This window comes from Homalodisca vitripennis, unplaced genomic scaffold (genome assembly GCF_021130785.1).
Source record: "Homalodisca vitripennis isolate AUS2020 unplaced genomic scaffold, UT_GWSS_2.1 ScUCBcl_14655;HRSCAF=25557, whole genome shotgun sequence".
Classification (NCBI taxonomy): domain Eukaryota; kingdom Metazoa; phylum Arthropoda; class Insecta; order Hemiptera; family Cicadellidae; genus Homalodisca; species Homalodisca vitripennis.
Genome location: NW_025790795.1, coordinates 1 through 18,499, shown reverse-complemented (window position 1 = coordinate 18,499; position 18,499 = coordinate 1). Strand labels below are relative to the sequence as shown.

Genomic DNA, 18,499 nt, shown 5'->3' with positions numbered 1-18,499 from the left:
TTTTTAAAAAATGTATAACTAAAATTAACCTTTTAGGTAATTACTAGAACTCTTTACAGTATGAAACACAATCTAGATATATTTTCTATTAAAATAAATACTAGCAACAAAATTGGACGTAGCTAGAATAAAAAGAAAAAAAATTAAGTTAAATAGTCTCTAATTCTTATCTAAAATTGCATTATTAAGGAGTATTATAACACAATCAAAAACATTGTATTTGTGTATTTTTTTGTATTGTATTATATTTTTTTTTATCTCTAAAATTGTATATATTTATTTGTACAGATATATTCATTATAGATTTTTTGGGATTCAAACAACAAATATAAAACCAAATTGATTAACAAAATGAATATATATGATTAAGAATTTAAGATTCTTGGAGCAATTGGAAAGATTTTAATTTGATATCCATTAGTTAATGATCACACACATTTTCCAATATTAATCTTTTGTGGAGTTGCCTGATGATGGAATCTTTGATTTCTAAATGTCTCCCGAAAAATAAAAATGAACATATTGGAGAAAATGTGTTATCATTTACTAGTGGTATCAAAATTAGATTAAGAACATTAAATTAAAGTGATACACATGTTCTTATTTTTTTAGAAATAAAAAATTATGTTGCAAGAGTGAAACAACAAGAAAATATAAAGTTTAAATTTTGTGAAATGGGTAGTAAGATGATAACAAGACTTCATCATTATCACATGTGATTTAAGAAAGTTGATATAACCTCCTGAACTTAAGAAAAAACAACTTGTACAAATATGTGAGCTATAATTTTTGAAAGACTGTAGGCCTTATTAAATGATTATTCTATAGTTAGTAAAGCAATTTTACAAAAACAATAAGGTCAGAGGTACATCGTCAATTTTACAATCATGAGACATTTTGAAAATTAGAGTATTGTTAGGATTGGAAAGTATAAATTTGCATACCACTGGCTTTGAGTTATGTAATATATAACAACAATATTGGCTTACTGTTTTAGCAACATGTATTTAACTATTTATGTGAAATGGGATTTTTTTGTGAACTAGTGGCTTTCTTGACAATGTCTTGATTTTGTAATGGTACTTTTATTGATTACTAATAGTTTTTGTGGCTTTTTTGTGTAGTAGAGACTTACAAAACATGTCAAAGTATTTTAAAAATCAACAGAGTGTATATGAGATTGTAATTAACAATATTTTAAATTTTTCATCAACTTTTAGATTTTAAGTTATTTGAGGTTTTGTAGATTCTTCTTACCCTTATTCTGAAAATTATCAATAAGGGAAATTAGCACAATTTCTATCCTCATCAAAACACAGTATCAATAAGTCTGTTTATACTTGGTTGATATCAAGCTATAATGCATCAAAACATTAAGAATAAGTTAAATTGATACTGCTGTTGAAAGGTTAATGTGCAAACTTTAGGAGATACGTTATCGTGCACATCCACTTTTGTTTGAACAAACTTCAAATATTTTAATTAGAAAACAATTCAATGGCCCATAGAGTAAAGAATGAAACAAAGTAGAAAGTCCATGTTTAAAGTCGGTAACAAAACTTGATTATCACATGCTCTAGTGCTGTGTACTCTTCCTACTTACTGAGAATGGGTTATCCTAATTTCTATCATCACCTCATGGCACTAACTTAAAATTGGTTAATATTATTTTGTTCTTCTGAAAACTTATAAACTCTGCTAACTTTAGTTTATTTAGTAGCAAACATTTTCTATAGCACCTAATTTATCACCATAAAATATAAATAGTGTGATTAAGATAAGAATATTGTAGCCTAACTTTAACTTTACTTAATACAAACACACGGTTTAAAAATTAATTAAATAAAAATGTGAATAATTAATTGTGGCAATGTGAGTAAATTATGTGAACAGCAGTTTAGTAAAAGAAACTGCAAAGAATTTTCACAATGATTAATTAGCCTTATTGATATCTCTCAGCTGATACTTAAGAGTGAAACATTTTCAGCCAATCAAAATCGATTAGCACTGCTTTCAGTGTAGTATCCAAATGGCACTCATGCCCAAGTAGAAATGAATTATTATGGTACGGTCACAAGTGAATTAGCACGGCCTGACAATGACTTCCCTCATTGAATAACAATGAATAACAAAACAATTTAAAATTTACTGGAGCAAAGTATAACAAGGCATTGGTTTGATTTGTATTACTATTTAAGCCAATACATGACATAATTGAAAATTTAAACACCATACATGTGTATTGGACTAGACACCAGTTACTTGAATAGATAAACTTAAAAAGTGCTCAAAGCACTAATTAGTTTAAAGATAACTAATACTAATAAAAAAAATCTTAATTTATTATTAATGTATAAAATATAAAGGCAAAGTATAGTAAACAAAATGGGTTTTATTTTAAAAATCTAATATGTTGTTAGTAAAAAATATTTGGTATGGACTATTATTATTATGACTTGAGTACACATCTTACTTGCTATTAAGGGTTTTAGAGGAATGGTGATGGGCTTGCCCTTTCCTATGGGAGCATTGACATAGTCCAAGAACTCAGCTCCAGGATCACAGCTGTAAAGGTTGGCAGCTTTGCAGGTATCCATGACAGAGCCTCCTCCAACTGCCAGAAAAGCATCAAACCCTCCCTCTCTCGCAAATTTGGCTGCATCAGCAAAACTGAGAAAACAATTGCACAATATACATAATCATTGGACATTGACATAGTTCAGGAATTCTCTTCTAGGGTCATCTCTTAGAGCATACAGTTTTGGAGGTATCTGTAACAAACCTTATTTTCAACCCAAGAAAAGCATTAAACCCTCTACAAGGGCAAAAACAGGTACACCCAAAAAACAAGGGCAAATAAGTTCTTGCACTATAAATTTTAAGTGCATTGTACAACTAAATCTAACTAGGATGTAAATGTTTGATAAACATAAATGAAAAGTAAATTGTAATCTGAATAAAAATTAACTATAGAAGAAAAGTGTATACTTTAATAATAAATTGCCCTATTTTGTCTTAAACAATACATTTGATTTAATGCTCACAATCTGAATTTGCATTACCAGGAAATACTGGAACTCACAATATTAGTCACTGTGTGTTAGGTAACCAAGTTGTTGAGCACTGCCAAAATATGCTAACCAGCACCTATACCTTGTAAATTGTAGACATTGTTGTATGGTATTTAAACCCTAGAAGCGCTAGGAGTCATGATCTCGACACATTAGACCGCAACCAAAACACTAGAGTGTGGTCGCAACGCTTTAGCAAGAATCACCATGGTTACTTAACCCTGAATCTGGCTGTTGAAATTCCAGCAATATTGCACTATTTTGCTAATTGTGCACATTATTATTCAAACCAATGTAGAATGTTTATTATTGAAGTAAAGTATATACTATTACATACTTCCTTTTTTAGTACATTCCAAGGAACATTTATCTACTGTTTAATCTATTTTCCAATTTAGCATTTTGTCGGCATTACAAATAAAAAAAGTAAAAGTAAACAAAACAAAAAATCCAAAGTACAACCTTATAAAGACATTTTTTTTCCAAAATATAAAAAATGTTCTCTAAGACTTTTATGCAACACAAAAGAAATTTCACTTACCACAAAATTATTTTTTTTAATAGTAAAGTTTGAATTTTTACAATAAACTACATATTTACATTCAAATATTTGATGACATTTTCAATATGGTTATTATATTTTAAAAACTTTCACAGTTATATTTCATTTGATGGCAAATTTCATGATGAAAAGTTTGATATTACTGGATACAATCACAACGCTATAATAAAATAAATAATAACAAAATACTAACAGCTAGTCAAAACTTATGTACTTATTAAGCATTATTATTTAATAAACAATAGGCTACAACAAATTAAAACTATGAAACATCCCAATTATTCTGACACACTATTTGTCCTACTTAAATCTGATTTTTTATTGCAAAGTTTGATTAAAAAGATAACTGCAAAAACAACTAGTGACTAGTTGCTTAACATTGGATATACATTTTTAAGCGACTAGTCACTAGTAGTTTGAAAGATCCAAGACAAATTGATATGTTTAGTATACAAAATAAAAGAAAATAGTTGTTTAAAATATCTATATCATAAAAAAAATAAAGAAAACCTTTTCCTAAAGTTTTGTTATGTTGGCAATCATGTAAAATCATATGGTAGACAGCTAGTACAATCAGAAAAAAATCATATATAAACAGCATATTATTTTATATATATATATATATATATATATATATATATATAATATATAAAACAATTTTGAAGCAAATATCCAATTGTTGTATACAGTTTTGTTCAGTATAGTTTTGTAATGTGCACCTTTCATATATAATAAATCTTTCACTTTTTGACACATGTGTTTGTGGATAGATTTTAAGTTTTTCAAGATTACAAGTGATGTAGATTCTGATACAGTGGAATTTCGATAAGTCGGATTAATCGGGACCGCGGCAGATCCGGGTTAACGAAAATCCGGGTAAGCCGGAGAATTAGGTAAAAATTAATAAAATACGGTATACTTACAGATAAAATCCATTATACTGTAATTGTAAAAACATCAAATATATGCACATTTAACTATTATTAATCCTTACAGTACATTTATAACTGTTCATTTCCTGGTAAAAAACTCAGTCAGCTTTGTTTGTGCCAATGTCGTCTGCCGCTTGCGTGCTGTGCGATCCCGCAGTCTCTTCAACATGAGCAATTCAGCGGGCGATGTTTCTGCCTGCCGCTCGAAATAAACCGTTTAGTATGGTCACTGCATCTCCATGACTCATCACTGGATCTTCAATGTCCCAGCCATCAATATTTTGGAACATATCCAAAAGTTCTTGGGGCTGGAAATCGTCTGGAGAGTCATTTTCCATATTACAGTTCCCCACTGGTTTAATTATATTTTCAGGCAAGTCTCATACACCCTTCCACAGTTTTTTCCAAGATTTAATTAAGCTGATTCTAGTCACTTGTTCCCAAGATTCTGCAATCATGTACATTACAGTTTTCACATTAAATGTTCTGAGAATCCCAAATACACCGTGTTCTCCTTCATTGTCAATGATTGTGCTTAGCATCTGTCTTCTATAAACCTTCTTGATTTTCTCGAGAACCCCCCTGGTCCATGGGCTGTAATAGCACTGTTACATTAGGCGGCAAAAAATTGAAGGTAATGTCCCCACTGACCAGCACATCTGCAGACGGATGTGAAGGAGCATTATCAATTAGTAGGACTGCTTTAATTGGCAACCACAATCTTTTAAATATTTCGACACACCTGGCACAAAACAATAAAAAAAACCAGTTTTTAAAAGTGTTGCTGTCCATCCATGCACTTCTTTGAGACTTGTAGACAACTGGTAGAGAATCCCGATTTACGTTTTTCAGTGCTCGCGGATTTTTCGCTTTTCGTATTAAGAGTAGAGGAAATTTATGCTTCCCCGAAGCATTGCTGCAGGCCATTATTGTCAATCGGTCTTTGCTTTTTTTGTATCCCTTTGCGTCTTTTTCAGTTTTTGAGGCCATAGTTTTGCTCTGCAACATTCTGTAAAACAGACCCGTCTCATCGGCGTTATATATTTGATCTGCCGTTAAATTTTCTTCTTTAACAAAATCCAAAAATTTGTTTTTATAGTCATCAGCAGTGCTGTTGTCCCCAGATAGACTTTCTCCTGTGATAGATAGTTGGCGAATACCATGCCGTTTTTTTTTTCCACCTATCCAACCATCCTTGACTCGCAGTAAAATTTGGTTCACAATCAGGCAACTGTTTATTCAGCTTGATTGCCTTTTCTTGAATGATAGGCCCAGACACCGGCAAAACACGTTCCCTTTCCGCACAACACCAAACATACAAAGCGTCGTCAAGAGTCTCGTTTTTAGCTTTCTTAGCTTTGCAACCGATTGCCTAAACTGTCTTTTGTTATCATCTTGAATCAAAATTCTTTGATTTTTGTCCTATTTTTTTCCAATCCGATACTGTAGATGTACCGACACCATAAGATGCTGCAATTGTTTTTAAAGATTCGCCTTTATCAATCTTACCTAATGCCTCTAGTCTCTTTTCCATTGTCACTACAACATTTTTACATTTGTCGCCATCGCGTAGATAAAAACAAACGCACAACACAAATGAAGCACACTATCTGAAGCACGATTGCAGAACAGAAGCAAACAATACAGTACACTACACACACAACACGGGCACAAGCGAGCGGAGCGAGGTAGGAACAGTACTGAGGGGCCAGGCGTGGCGGTGGTAGCGTGGGAGAGGATTTGGGGAAAATACGCGTCTGTTATTGTTTCCGAGAATCCAGGACAATGACCGCCACTCGGCCGCCGTGTGCCATGAGTCACACACTCACTGTCGTACAGTCCCATCAAATACTGATGCAACATCAATTCACGGATACTATACCACTCAAAAAATATTACGTTTTTTATTATTGAAATGTTTGTCTGATATTTTATTTTTTTAATTGAAAATCGGTCCGGGTTAGCCGGACTTCCGGGTTAACGGGGCCGACTTATCGGGGTTGTACTGTAAGTGTTAATTATATTTTTTAGTGTTATTTAGTTCATTCTTAAAAAAAAATATATATTAGACTTCAATTTATTTTTCAATAAATATTCATGTTTCCACAAATAATAAAAAAAAGAATGTTTGCTGTGACCATAGAAACAGCCTAGGGTTTTAGGGAAAATTATTCCCAGCAATTAGAGGATTAATTCTAAAGGTGAATTTTATTAAATGATTTAGAAGATTTGATTCTTATAATTACTTGGTAATTCCTTGGCCGAAGCAGAATATAGCTGAAATAAAATTCAAGTATATTTGTTTGTTGTACTACGTTAAACTACAAAAGATTATATAAATTTTAAGAATTATATTCTACTACGGAATACATTACACAAAAGTAGCAGCTCAAGTTTATGGCCATTATTATCACACTAAACCTTGGCATACAATCTGTTGACAATCAACTGTGGCTGTAACCTTGCTTTAAGCCTTGTTTAGCGATTGCACATCTTATAAGCTTTAATGTCTCCAATAAATTATAAATAAAAAGTATTCTGAAATCATAAAAAAAATCATTAACCACTAAATATTATACAGAGTGTTTATTAGCCCCTTAAGGCTTTTGACGAGTTATCTTGTGATGGAACACCGTCTTGAACTATTGCAATATTTGACAAGTGATGGGATACTTAGTGGTTGAATAGCAAACTAAACATTAATACGTAGTTAGCTGCTTTACCACTAGATAGTGTGAACTTATTATTCTGCTTCTGTTGAGCACATGTATATGATATTAACAAAAGTTTTAGCCAGTAGAGTATTGAATGCGATGTAGGGCTTACACTGAAAACAATTACTTAAACCATTATTGCTGGATAGTTTCTGTGTAAAGTGTACAATGTTTTTTTATATAGTGTATAGTTTGGTCCTACATAAGAAGAATGTCATAAACTATAGTGCCAACTATTGAGAAAACAATAAAAACAAAGAAAAGGTAACTTTTATTAACTACCCTTAAATTAACTTTTATTATTTACATTTTTTACCTTATACATGTATAATAAACAGCTTTTTCTTAAGTTTAGGTAATTTTGAAAAGTCATTAAGAAGTTAGAGATATCACAGAATCAACTAAAACAATTGCTATTGTATTTAGCTTTTTATAATATTACTATTTTAATTTATTGATTTTTAAAACTGTGTACAGTAATAACTTCGAAAATGTTATTTATTATAGATTAATAACTAAAAAAAATAATAATGTCTTTTTATTGGTGAAACTATGTAAGTTTAGACACTATTATTATCAGATTCAGTTTATTACCTAGTTTCTGTTGGTTCCACACGAACTCTGTCATACAGTTCATAGTCTAGATTCTGCCTGGCCAGAGCGTCCAAAGCAGTTTTTGACAGCTGGCAGTTTGCTCAGATAAGGATCAGTCATCACACACACTTTTTTTGCTTTCATATTGACAAAGTCCATCCCAACCTCTTGAGTGACGCCCACTCCATATCGTATGGTAGAACATGCCATCTGCAAGATAAAAATAGTCAAGATCATTCAATGTTGTCTTATTTATTTATTACCCTTTCAAACATTAATAATAATAAAATATTAAAAAGGCAAATTTCCTTATATGCACATAATCCACTATTAACTCTGTTCAAGTAATTGTAAACATTGTAAATTTTATCAAACAATATTATGAACATTAATAAGTTTTTACTTAAATTCGTATTAATACGTTACCTGTGTTGCTTTTATTATCTACTGACTGTTTAATTTTTTGGCTCGTAAATAGTTTTTCTTTTAGTACTCAGTTCCCCCAGTATTTGAACTTGATGGGGCAGCTGGGTGTGGTTTGCTATTAATAGTGCAAACTGTTATGTTTCTTTTTTTTATTTGTGTTCTATTGTTAAAGTTTTCAATATGTTGTAACATATGATTGTAAATTAATGTTATTATGAGGACTGTTTTTTAAGTAAGGGCCGTTCTCCCGTACACGGTAGTAGTTCGCGTTCCTGCCGTAACGAGCGTGCGCCCCGCCTTCCGGCATTCCTAGCGAACAACTTCATGTCAGTTGCAGCTCTGTAGCTAACCTGTATGCATTACTGTGGATCTTTAAAATGTTTAAGATTATCGAATCACCCGCCGCGTGTGAGATTTCGGTCAGTGATACGATTTTTGACTGCAAGAAACATGTCGGCTGCTGACATTCACCGTCAGCTTTGTGAGGTGTATGGTGCCAAGGCAATGAGTGAAGGTAAAAGTGCGGAAAATGGGTCCGAGAATTTAAAGATGGCCGCGAAAATGTCCACGATGAAGATCGCTCAGGCCGGCCATCTGTGATCACGGGAGATTTGGTTACTGCAGTTGACGCAAAAATTCATGAGGACCGACGGTTCACAATAACCACTCTCTCTATGGAATTTCCTCAAGTGTCCAGGTCAGTACTGTACAAAATTGTGTCAGAAAACCTAAACTTTAAAAAAATTGTGCTCAAGATGGGTACCCAAACTCCTCACTGAGGATCACAAAAAAAAAAAGAGATTAAGCAGTTCTTTGACTTTCTTGACCCGCTACGACGAGGAAGGAGACGACATGTTGAGTCGAATTGTCACAGGAGATGAAACATGGGTATCCCATATCACTCCTGAATCAAAGCAACAGTCCTTGGAATGGCGGCACACAACATCTCCAGTCAAAGTCAAAGCCAAGCAAACGCTGTCGCGGCGCAAAGTTATGGCAACTGTGTTCTGGGACAGGCGCGGTATTTTGCTAGTGGACTTTATGCCGCGAGGAATGACGATTAACTCAGAAGCCTACTGCGCAACCCTGGCCAGTCTCTGACGCGCCATTCAGAACAAAAGACGCGGCATGCTGACAAAGGGAATTCTGCTCCTCCACGACAATGCAAGGCCTCACACCGCTGCTCGGACACAGGAAATGATCGACTCTTTTGGCTGGGAAGTTTTGAATCATCCGCCGTACAGCCCCGACCTTGCTCCGAGCGATTTCCACCTTTTTTCGGTACTTGAAAAATCATCTTGGCGGGAAGCGCTACAATGACGACGAAGAAGTCAAGACGGCCCGTGAACTCCTGGTTGTCAGAGCAGGCGGCAAATTTCTTTGAAGAGGAATTTCAAAACTTAGTTTTAAGATATGATAAGTGCCTTAACAAACAAGGCAACTATGTAGAAAAAATAAAAGAAAGTATGTAGATTCTGAAAATAAATGTATTTTGAAAAAAATAATTGTTGCTAATTTTTTAAAAAATAACGGCCCTTACTTAAAAAACAGCCCTAGTAGTTTACATAAAATATAAATAATTCAATTTTAAGTTTATTTTTGTGTTTAGAGATGTATTAATTTTAATATGACTGTGAAGTAAAGTTATTACAATTTTACCTGAATTTGACCATTTATTCCCATTATTGACAGTCCTATTTCCTGTAAATACACTGCAATAAAGCTTTTTTCTTTTCTATTGGATCGAATAATCTATTTGATTACTAAATACTTGATACAATACAGCTCTTGGATTTGAGTTGCCTTTTGGCAGTACTAAAATACTAGCTTGAATTTATCACCCCCCATAAACTCTCAGATCCATTGGTCACACACAACACTAATACAACTCTTGATGATACGAGTGTTCATAACAATCCTGATGACCAAGCAAGCACTTGAAAAGAAATAGGATCCTAAAACAAGCAGAGTGTGATTGATCAGTTAAAAATTAAAGGTCAAATACCTTTTTATCTGATCACTGGTTCATAAACCCTGAAGCTATAACCCTCTAGACCCATATTTTCAGTAGATATATAACTGTTAAAGCTCTGTAGCAAAACTAAAAGTCATCCATAGTATCAAGCTGAAAGAGTAGGGAGGCAAAGCACCTTATCCATGTTTATTTCACCTTCCAGACTATCCAAAAAAGGAATTGTCTCTTTACAGACTCAGTTGATATCCAGACCCTATTCATGACAATGGGTGGTATACTATGATGACAACTGACCATGGATCTGAAATGCTTTGACCAAGAATATTTAGTTTCCTTTAGGCTATTATGAAAATAATTTGCTGGATATGAATCTTTCAGATGATTTATTACCTCAAAAGCATATTCCTTTGAAGCAGCGGGATTGGCTGTGGAGTGGGAGTGTGAAAATCCACAGGGCCCAGTGTGAGAGTGGGCTGGACATTTGTTGCTGAAATAAAATAGATTGTATGAGTATAGTAAATAGTTAAAAAAAACTCTAAAAATAACTCATTTCCCTAACCCAATATTTAATTCATTTGTATCTATAAAAAAACAGTAAGTTATAAATTACATATTGTACTTGGAAATGTGTAGATGCTCAGGTATGGGATAGTATAGGATAACTTAACGCATGAAAAAGTCAAAATTTAATTCTAATTTACGATTACAGCCAAGAAAATATACGTATCATTAGGTGAAATCATGCTTTACGTGGTAACTAATATAACCTATTGTCCCAACTTCTAACAAGCATGTTTGTCTGTTGCATGAACAGACAGATAGGTAGAGTTAGGCATTGCTAACAAGCCTAAGCTGTTAGAGCAATAACCTTGAGTGAACAATTTAGAATCATTTTGAAGATCAGTATATGATTTAACAGAGTATTTGTATAGTATTCTTTTGCATTTGATCATATCTTGTTTTTACATCTTGAATCCACTATGTGCGTTCAAATGATCAAGCCCAATAACGTATTATGCTCAACAATATTTTATTTGCCTACCACAATCAAAATGGTTCTTAGGGATGTCGATATGTGTATGCTTGGGTTGCAGGATTAGATTAATATTGAAATTTTAGTTTCATTTTAGCCTGATTTCAGCTATAAGGGTATATAATATTTTCTGTTTTTGATATTATTAAAAATATCACATATGACATATTTATAAGAAGAGATTTAAAATTTAGACTTACCAAAATTTAACTAAATCATCTAATTTATATTGTCTTTACTTTGATTTTCATTTCACTCAACATTAAAATGCAATCTTTTATTACTTTCCAACAAACTTTTGTATAATCCATTTTGTTAGTTACAACCATGTGTTCATTAAACTAATGTTAAAAACTGAAGTAATAACTTTTTGATATATATTTTCAGAACTTTTTGGTGGTTTGGGGCAAAATGATTCACTTTTAAGGACTAAAAAGGCTGTAATATGTGACAATTAGAAAACAAATAATTAATTGGTATAGTGATGGTTTGAAAAAAGTAGGCACCATACTATATATGCATAAGCATTAGTATAATGTGATCTGGTAAAAAGTGCAGATATCTTACAAAATTTATTTAGCTGTTAAACAAGTTGTATAGTTCAACTTATTATAGGCAAAAAGAATGTCTGAAAATTAAATACAAAGATCTGACAGTAATACATACAAAGTGGTATAGAATATTATTACACTGGGAAACACATTAACTAGGTCATAAGATGTCATATTATTGATCAAAGAAATGTGTAAAAGTAAAAGCAAATATCAGTTTGAGTCTGATATTGTTAACCTATATTGTACTACCTACAAGTATATGTTGTTAACTTCCATCAAGGAAGACTACACATACAGATATGGATCAAAGTCTATATAAAAAAATTATTATAATCGCAAGCAAATGGTGAATCTGAATAAAATAAGATTCCGGTTCATTATAAACTAAGTACAATACATTCTCAATTATTCACGGATTTTGTGGTGACTTTTGGGGATATTACGCAAAATATTCAATAATACGAGCAAAATAGTTAACCCAAGAACTGACAACTAAATTACCTCTATTGGCAGGCTACTTTTCCAGGTTTTGCAAAGGTTATTTTATAAAATATATAAGAAATACAAAACGTTATTTGATTATGCATTCCCATATATTATTTGTTTAATTAAAAGCTGTATTTTTAACTATTCATACTTTTATAAGAAAAATACTTTTTTGAAAATTTGAAACTTTTTTATATATGTTTTTGTTTTAAGGGGGTGGAACCATACCTAGAGAAGTGGTATATTTGTATAAAATCCAAAATCCAAATTCCAAAACATAAAATTACTTATATATATATATATAGATATATTTATATATATATATCTAGTGTCTGAAAAATATATAGTTTGATGAACTTATTCAATAAAGTTTTATTTTTATTTTGATAAAACTTATAACAGAGAATTTTTTATGAAAATTGACAAAATAGTTATTCCTTAAATGAATCAAGAGTTTATCCACTAAACACATTTCTGTATTGTGAATAAATATCCCTAATTGTTCTAAAAATGTATTGTACAATTATAAACCTAGTTTCAGTTGAGGCACTGAGATATTACACTACTTAATCAGACTCACCACCGTTATCATGGTCTACTGGTTCTCTTTCTAACAACTGTCTCACATCACTAGATTGATCTAAATAGTTGTTATCCATTTCAAATACATATAATGTTGGTAAAATTCACCATATAAAATAAATAAAACTTGCCAAAGTACAAACTTGACACTCCTAACCTAGGCCTACATAGATTACAAAACCTGAGTTATTTTGAAACAAAACACTAACTATTTGTTTCACTGAATCACTCCGTGAAAGAGAAATATTAATTTTCACATGTTTATACCACTTGACTAAAATAATAACTTCGGTACTTTGGGATTTATACCGACCACACCAGTATGAAGAACACAAAAATAGAAATTTATAGAAACAAACATGATAGAACGAAAAAAACAACTCTTCAATTACAAAATTACAAACTTACAAGCATTTCCAGGTATTGTGATCGGTATTGTTGTCGCTGTTATCTTATCTTTCTCGAGAATCCTGATTACGGCAGGCCGCGCGGCATCACGTGATTTGCACGGTACATCATTGCCTTTCCATTACAATTCAATTTATTTTCTGATTAGCCACCTCTAGAATTTGATATTTTTACTGATAGGTACTATCTCGAGGGATGTTTTTCTTTCGTTGACATCAACCGAAGGTGCTGCCCGCGCTGATGGCCGGAGGCACTCGCATTTTGGGTGGCGGAATGTGATCAAGAATAAAAACAAGTTTTGAGTGTTTTTTTTAATAAAAAGTTTAGTTTGGTAAATGTTTGTTTTTGTTGAATTTTTGTGTTTGGAGAAATGTAGAGGTAAAAACACGGAAGTACAACAAAGCGATGCACCAGCTGAACGGGCGGCGAGACTCTGCACATCACGTTATCTACAAAACGCTCGACTTTGACCTCTGTCTGAGGATGGGGAGGTGTTTGCGATAAGACAATTCCTGTTTTATATTGACGAAATATTTGTTTCTACGCTAATCTAGTAATCAGTAGAAACGAAATGTGAAATAACGATTCATGTCTGGGTGTGGTCGGTATAATCCCAAAGTACCATAACTTCAAATAATATTACATACTTGCAACAAGACACACAAACTAACCAATATGTAAACAACAGTAAAGCAATTAGAAGAATGAAAATTAAATACAATAACCTTCTTCTCTCCGACTTGTATCAAAGATCGAAAAGTATTGAATTTTTCATACTAGTTGATACATTTATTTACCTTAAATGCTACTATATTAATGCTACCATTACTTTCATAAAAAACATTATAGTTACTTTATAAAGTGGCTTTTGTGTGGCAATGTTTGCCTATCACTACAGCAACGGTCACCAGTTGTTGAGAGTGATAGACCGTTGTTGCAGTGATCATCACCAGTACCTGGGTCAATAATGTTTAAATATAAAACCAACTACTATCTTGGTTAGGTTCTGTTAATATTACAGAATAACATACAATATTTAAAATCTAAAAATAATAAACAAATACATTAATATAAAATTGCGCTTGAATAAATTAAAATTACATTATGTATATTATAGCAGTTACAAACTCAATATCTTGAAAAACACAGGAGCTAGAGAGCTTTGTGCTAACCTCTGCAATGTGTAAATTTCATGGACGCACCAATACAAAATGACCACTTAGATAAAAACTAAAAGCCCTAAAAATAAAAAAAATACTTTGATTTTAACTCTCTGATAGTTCATTTGATTTGAGTGAAAAAGTAAATACATTTTGACAGGAACAATCATTGGTTTATTTGAAGTGGATTGTCCCATAACCCTGTAAATAAAGACATATTATCACATTCTTTAACCCTTTTAGTACTTTTGGGTAGGGTACGATAAGCGGACCCGGTTTTTTATATCGAAATTGGCAAACAATATTACTTAATCATAACCATCGATATAATCAATCGATACTGATTAATTATTTTGAACTATTAACTTAAATAATCTATACCAACAGCTGTAAACACACTCTAAAATAATACATGTAGGATAATATTTCAATTTTACATTTAAGTACTAATTCTGATTATTGAAAATGGCAGTCCAATTTTAGAAAACTACACGACGTTGCTTTTTTGTGGCTTCAACATGTTGGACTCCTATCGAAAAACCCATTATGTGAAATTTGTGGGAAAGAAACAACTGTAAACTGTGGGAGGAGTAAATATGGTTGTCTTCAGTTTTCCTAATTTTGGTTATAATAATTTGTTTGATCACTGTAAATATTAAATTCATATTTTAATTTAAAACATATGATTGTTATTGAGGACTATAGGTACTTTTATATCGATTGATAGTCTAATAGGATTTGAGATGCGAATATTAGGTATCGATGATTATATTCTTTGATATAAAAAACCGGGTCCGCTTATCGTACCCTACCCGTACTTTTGAGTATCCCAAAACAATTTTTAAGACAGACTATGTTATTTTAAAAATGCCGGAGAAATAACAGTTTTTCAGGACGTTTGGTCACCCTACACAATTGGTATGTGCAGTTTCAGGAAAAAAAATAATTTACATTCTTTTATCTTTAAAGTACTTTCGTAAGTTAAAATTTATGAGTGCTCACGTGATCTAAGCTTGAATTTAGAACTATCTCAAGGGATGTTTTCCTTTTTTGTCTGAAATGTGGAGGCACCACTGAACACTGCACTTATAGCCAGAGGCATTTCCGATGAGTGCTTTCCGGACCTCAGATCACATCCCAGGTGGTCCAACTTTTCTGTCATCAGATCACGTTGGACGGTCTGAAATGTGATAGCCTTTGAGATCGGGTAAGTACCAAGAAATTTTCCTGGTTATCAGTATGTGCTTTAGTGGCAACCTGTGGGGTGCATATCTGGTGAAAAAAGAAAAAACATATCTCAAGATAAGTTAGTTGAGACAAATTATAAATATCAATGATTGGAGTGTGTCGTGGTGGTGGCTTATTATAATGCAGCCAAATTGATCATGGAAAATGTTACATATTCAGAACTTGCACATCACTGTACTGGGAAAATCAGACAATACGGTGATGTAGGATTAATATTAGTTATTATTTAAATATAGCTTTCGGGAAGATAGAATAGCCTAGCCCTAGTGAAAATGTTTGAAAAAAAAAATAGGCTGTTTATTTTCATATTCATGTATAATTTAGTGCATACATTAATATTTTATACCATAGGCCTATTATAATTTTAATTATTTCACCGAGTATAAAGTCTTCAATATTTGCTAATAAATCTGCTTAAGTTAAAACCATAATTTAGCAATCGGGCACAATAGTGTAGGGATGTTTTAGTAGACTTTACAAACATTGCTATTTGATAGTGACTTTACTACAATCAGCTGAGTTTTTTAGGGTTAAATAATTTTAATTTGATAGCAAAATTAACATTTTTACGTTCTTCAACATCTGTTGCGCCTTGTAAATTACAAGCATACAGACTACATAAAGGGGAGTAAAAGAGGATATAAATGTAACTCATATGGGGTCGAAATAGACCCCACAGAGGTTTATTTTGTAATTTTTACTTACGAAGCACTTGATATAACATTTATGAGATCAACAATTCTTCTACGTGGTACCATTCTGACATACGCTAATAACTTGCGACGAACAATACTGTTTACTCTTACTGCGTCGCTAAGTTCAAGTAAACACCACTTGCGACGTGTAAAACAACAACAAGCCAACAACTCTACTAACAAACTATACTGTACTATGAAGTATGAACTGAATATAATAAAACTATATAAATGAACGAAAACCTACGACTAGCAAAACAGCTGGCAGCCACCAGTCAGCTGTTTGTACGTTCCGACACTCGTCAGCTGAGCTTGGCACTTTTTCATAGAGTAACTTGGAACTATAAAACCATAGAGTTATGTTCATGAAAGTAAGAAAAATATAAAGTGGATAGTTTATATCAAAAGAAGTCCCAACTATTGATAATCATTGAGCGATCTTGCCTTTTGGTACCCTCGCGTGAGATCTTAGTTTCCGTTATCCATCGCAAGGGCGCCAATTTAAAATTCATCAATAATAATTTATTCGACTAAAAACGTATAAATGTTACTAACTTTGGATTACAGGGATTTCGCTACAAATTGTCAATTGTTTTTCGATTGACCATTCTTAAATTGTCATATAATATAAATAATATCAGTAATAAGAGGATAGCGACAAAACAATGTATATAGAAACACGTACACCTGATTCACAGACGGAATACAGATCTATGCGTCTATATCCTCAAATAAGTAGCCGGATATCCTCTAATTGGAATTTAATTCTTTCAAGAGTTTTGTCATCACAACTTTACGAAGTTAAACACTGCCAAATCAATGAACCTACCATTGACAATAATCTAAAATGGTAATGCTATATCAGGTTATTCAATCTGTAAAAAAGTTTGAGGCATCTTGGCATTCAACTCCATCTGCATAAAAGTATTCATGGATTAATTGCTAGATCATTGAGAATGGAACGTCAGCCATGGCACTTAAGTCTTTATATATTCCCTTAATTCCAAGTCCAGTATAAAACAAAAAGGCCTTTAGAAACAAGAGTAGCGTACGATTTGATACTCATCTACTTATCAACAACCAAGGAGACTGCCCTGATATCCTGCAGAAGATAGAACTCCAAAGGACCTGTTTGCACCATACTTTTGATAAAAACACACACACACACACACACACTCTCTCTCTCTCTCTCTCTCTCTCTCTCTCTCTCTCTCTCGAGCAGTTAGACTGGCGAGTAAGACTACTCTAATATTTGCTTGGAGAGAGGAGTTCAATAAAAGAGCATGATCAAGTAGGATGGGCAGTCGTTGGGTCAGTGATGTTTGAGTAGTGATGTTAATTGATCTCTACTGTTTTCGGTGTGGGCATCATCCTGAAATACCCAATCTTTAATGTGGTCGCCTTCAGACTGTTCAGGCGCTAAGCAGGTCTGACGAGCTCTGATCCTTGATGTAGTTGTGGATCTACGGTAGACCCGTCGTACAAAGGAAGTATCACTGCGTACCTGACGTACCATGGATACCCAATTAGAAATGCAGTATTGTGTTTTGAAAGGCTTCTAGCTTTTTTCATGATCGGATGACTTCGGATGTTTTCGAGGATGACTATCAACGCGATCGGGGGTGATGATATATCTCCACACTTTCTGAAGGATAACTTACCAATCACAACTGCCTATTATAGTTGTTATTTTCAATTGTTGTTTGGATTCTTCTGTTTTTCCCGATGTTTTGAAGCGCGCACTAGTTCGCCCATTAAAGAAAACAATTAACCCTCAAACTCCTTCTGAATTACGGTCCTATACGCATTCTCTCGTGTTCTCTCGAAATGACTCGAAACAGTAGTCCACCAACAGTTTTTCTTCTTATCTTAATAACAATATTCTGACCAAATTCAAATCTTGATTCAGGTCCAATCACAGCACCACTACAACCTTGTTGAAGATTAGTAATGATATCCGATTGGTAATGAACAATAGACTAGCAACAATTTTAAATATTATTTGACTTCACCAAGGTCTTAGACGGCGTATACCAACCCCTCCCTTTTTTCAAAATTA

General features: G+C 32.9%; 1 pseudogene; it reads right to left on the bottom strand.

Moving 5' to 3' along the window:
* Positions 1-1,246: 1,246 nt before the first annotated feature.
* On the bottom strand, positions 1,247-16,699 carry LOC124375189 (annotated as a pseudogene).
* Positions 16,700-18,499: the final 1,800 nt, after the last annotated feature.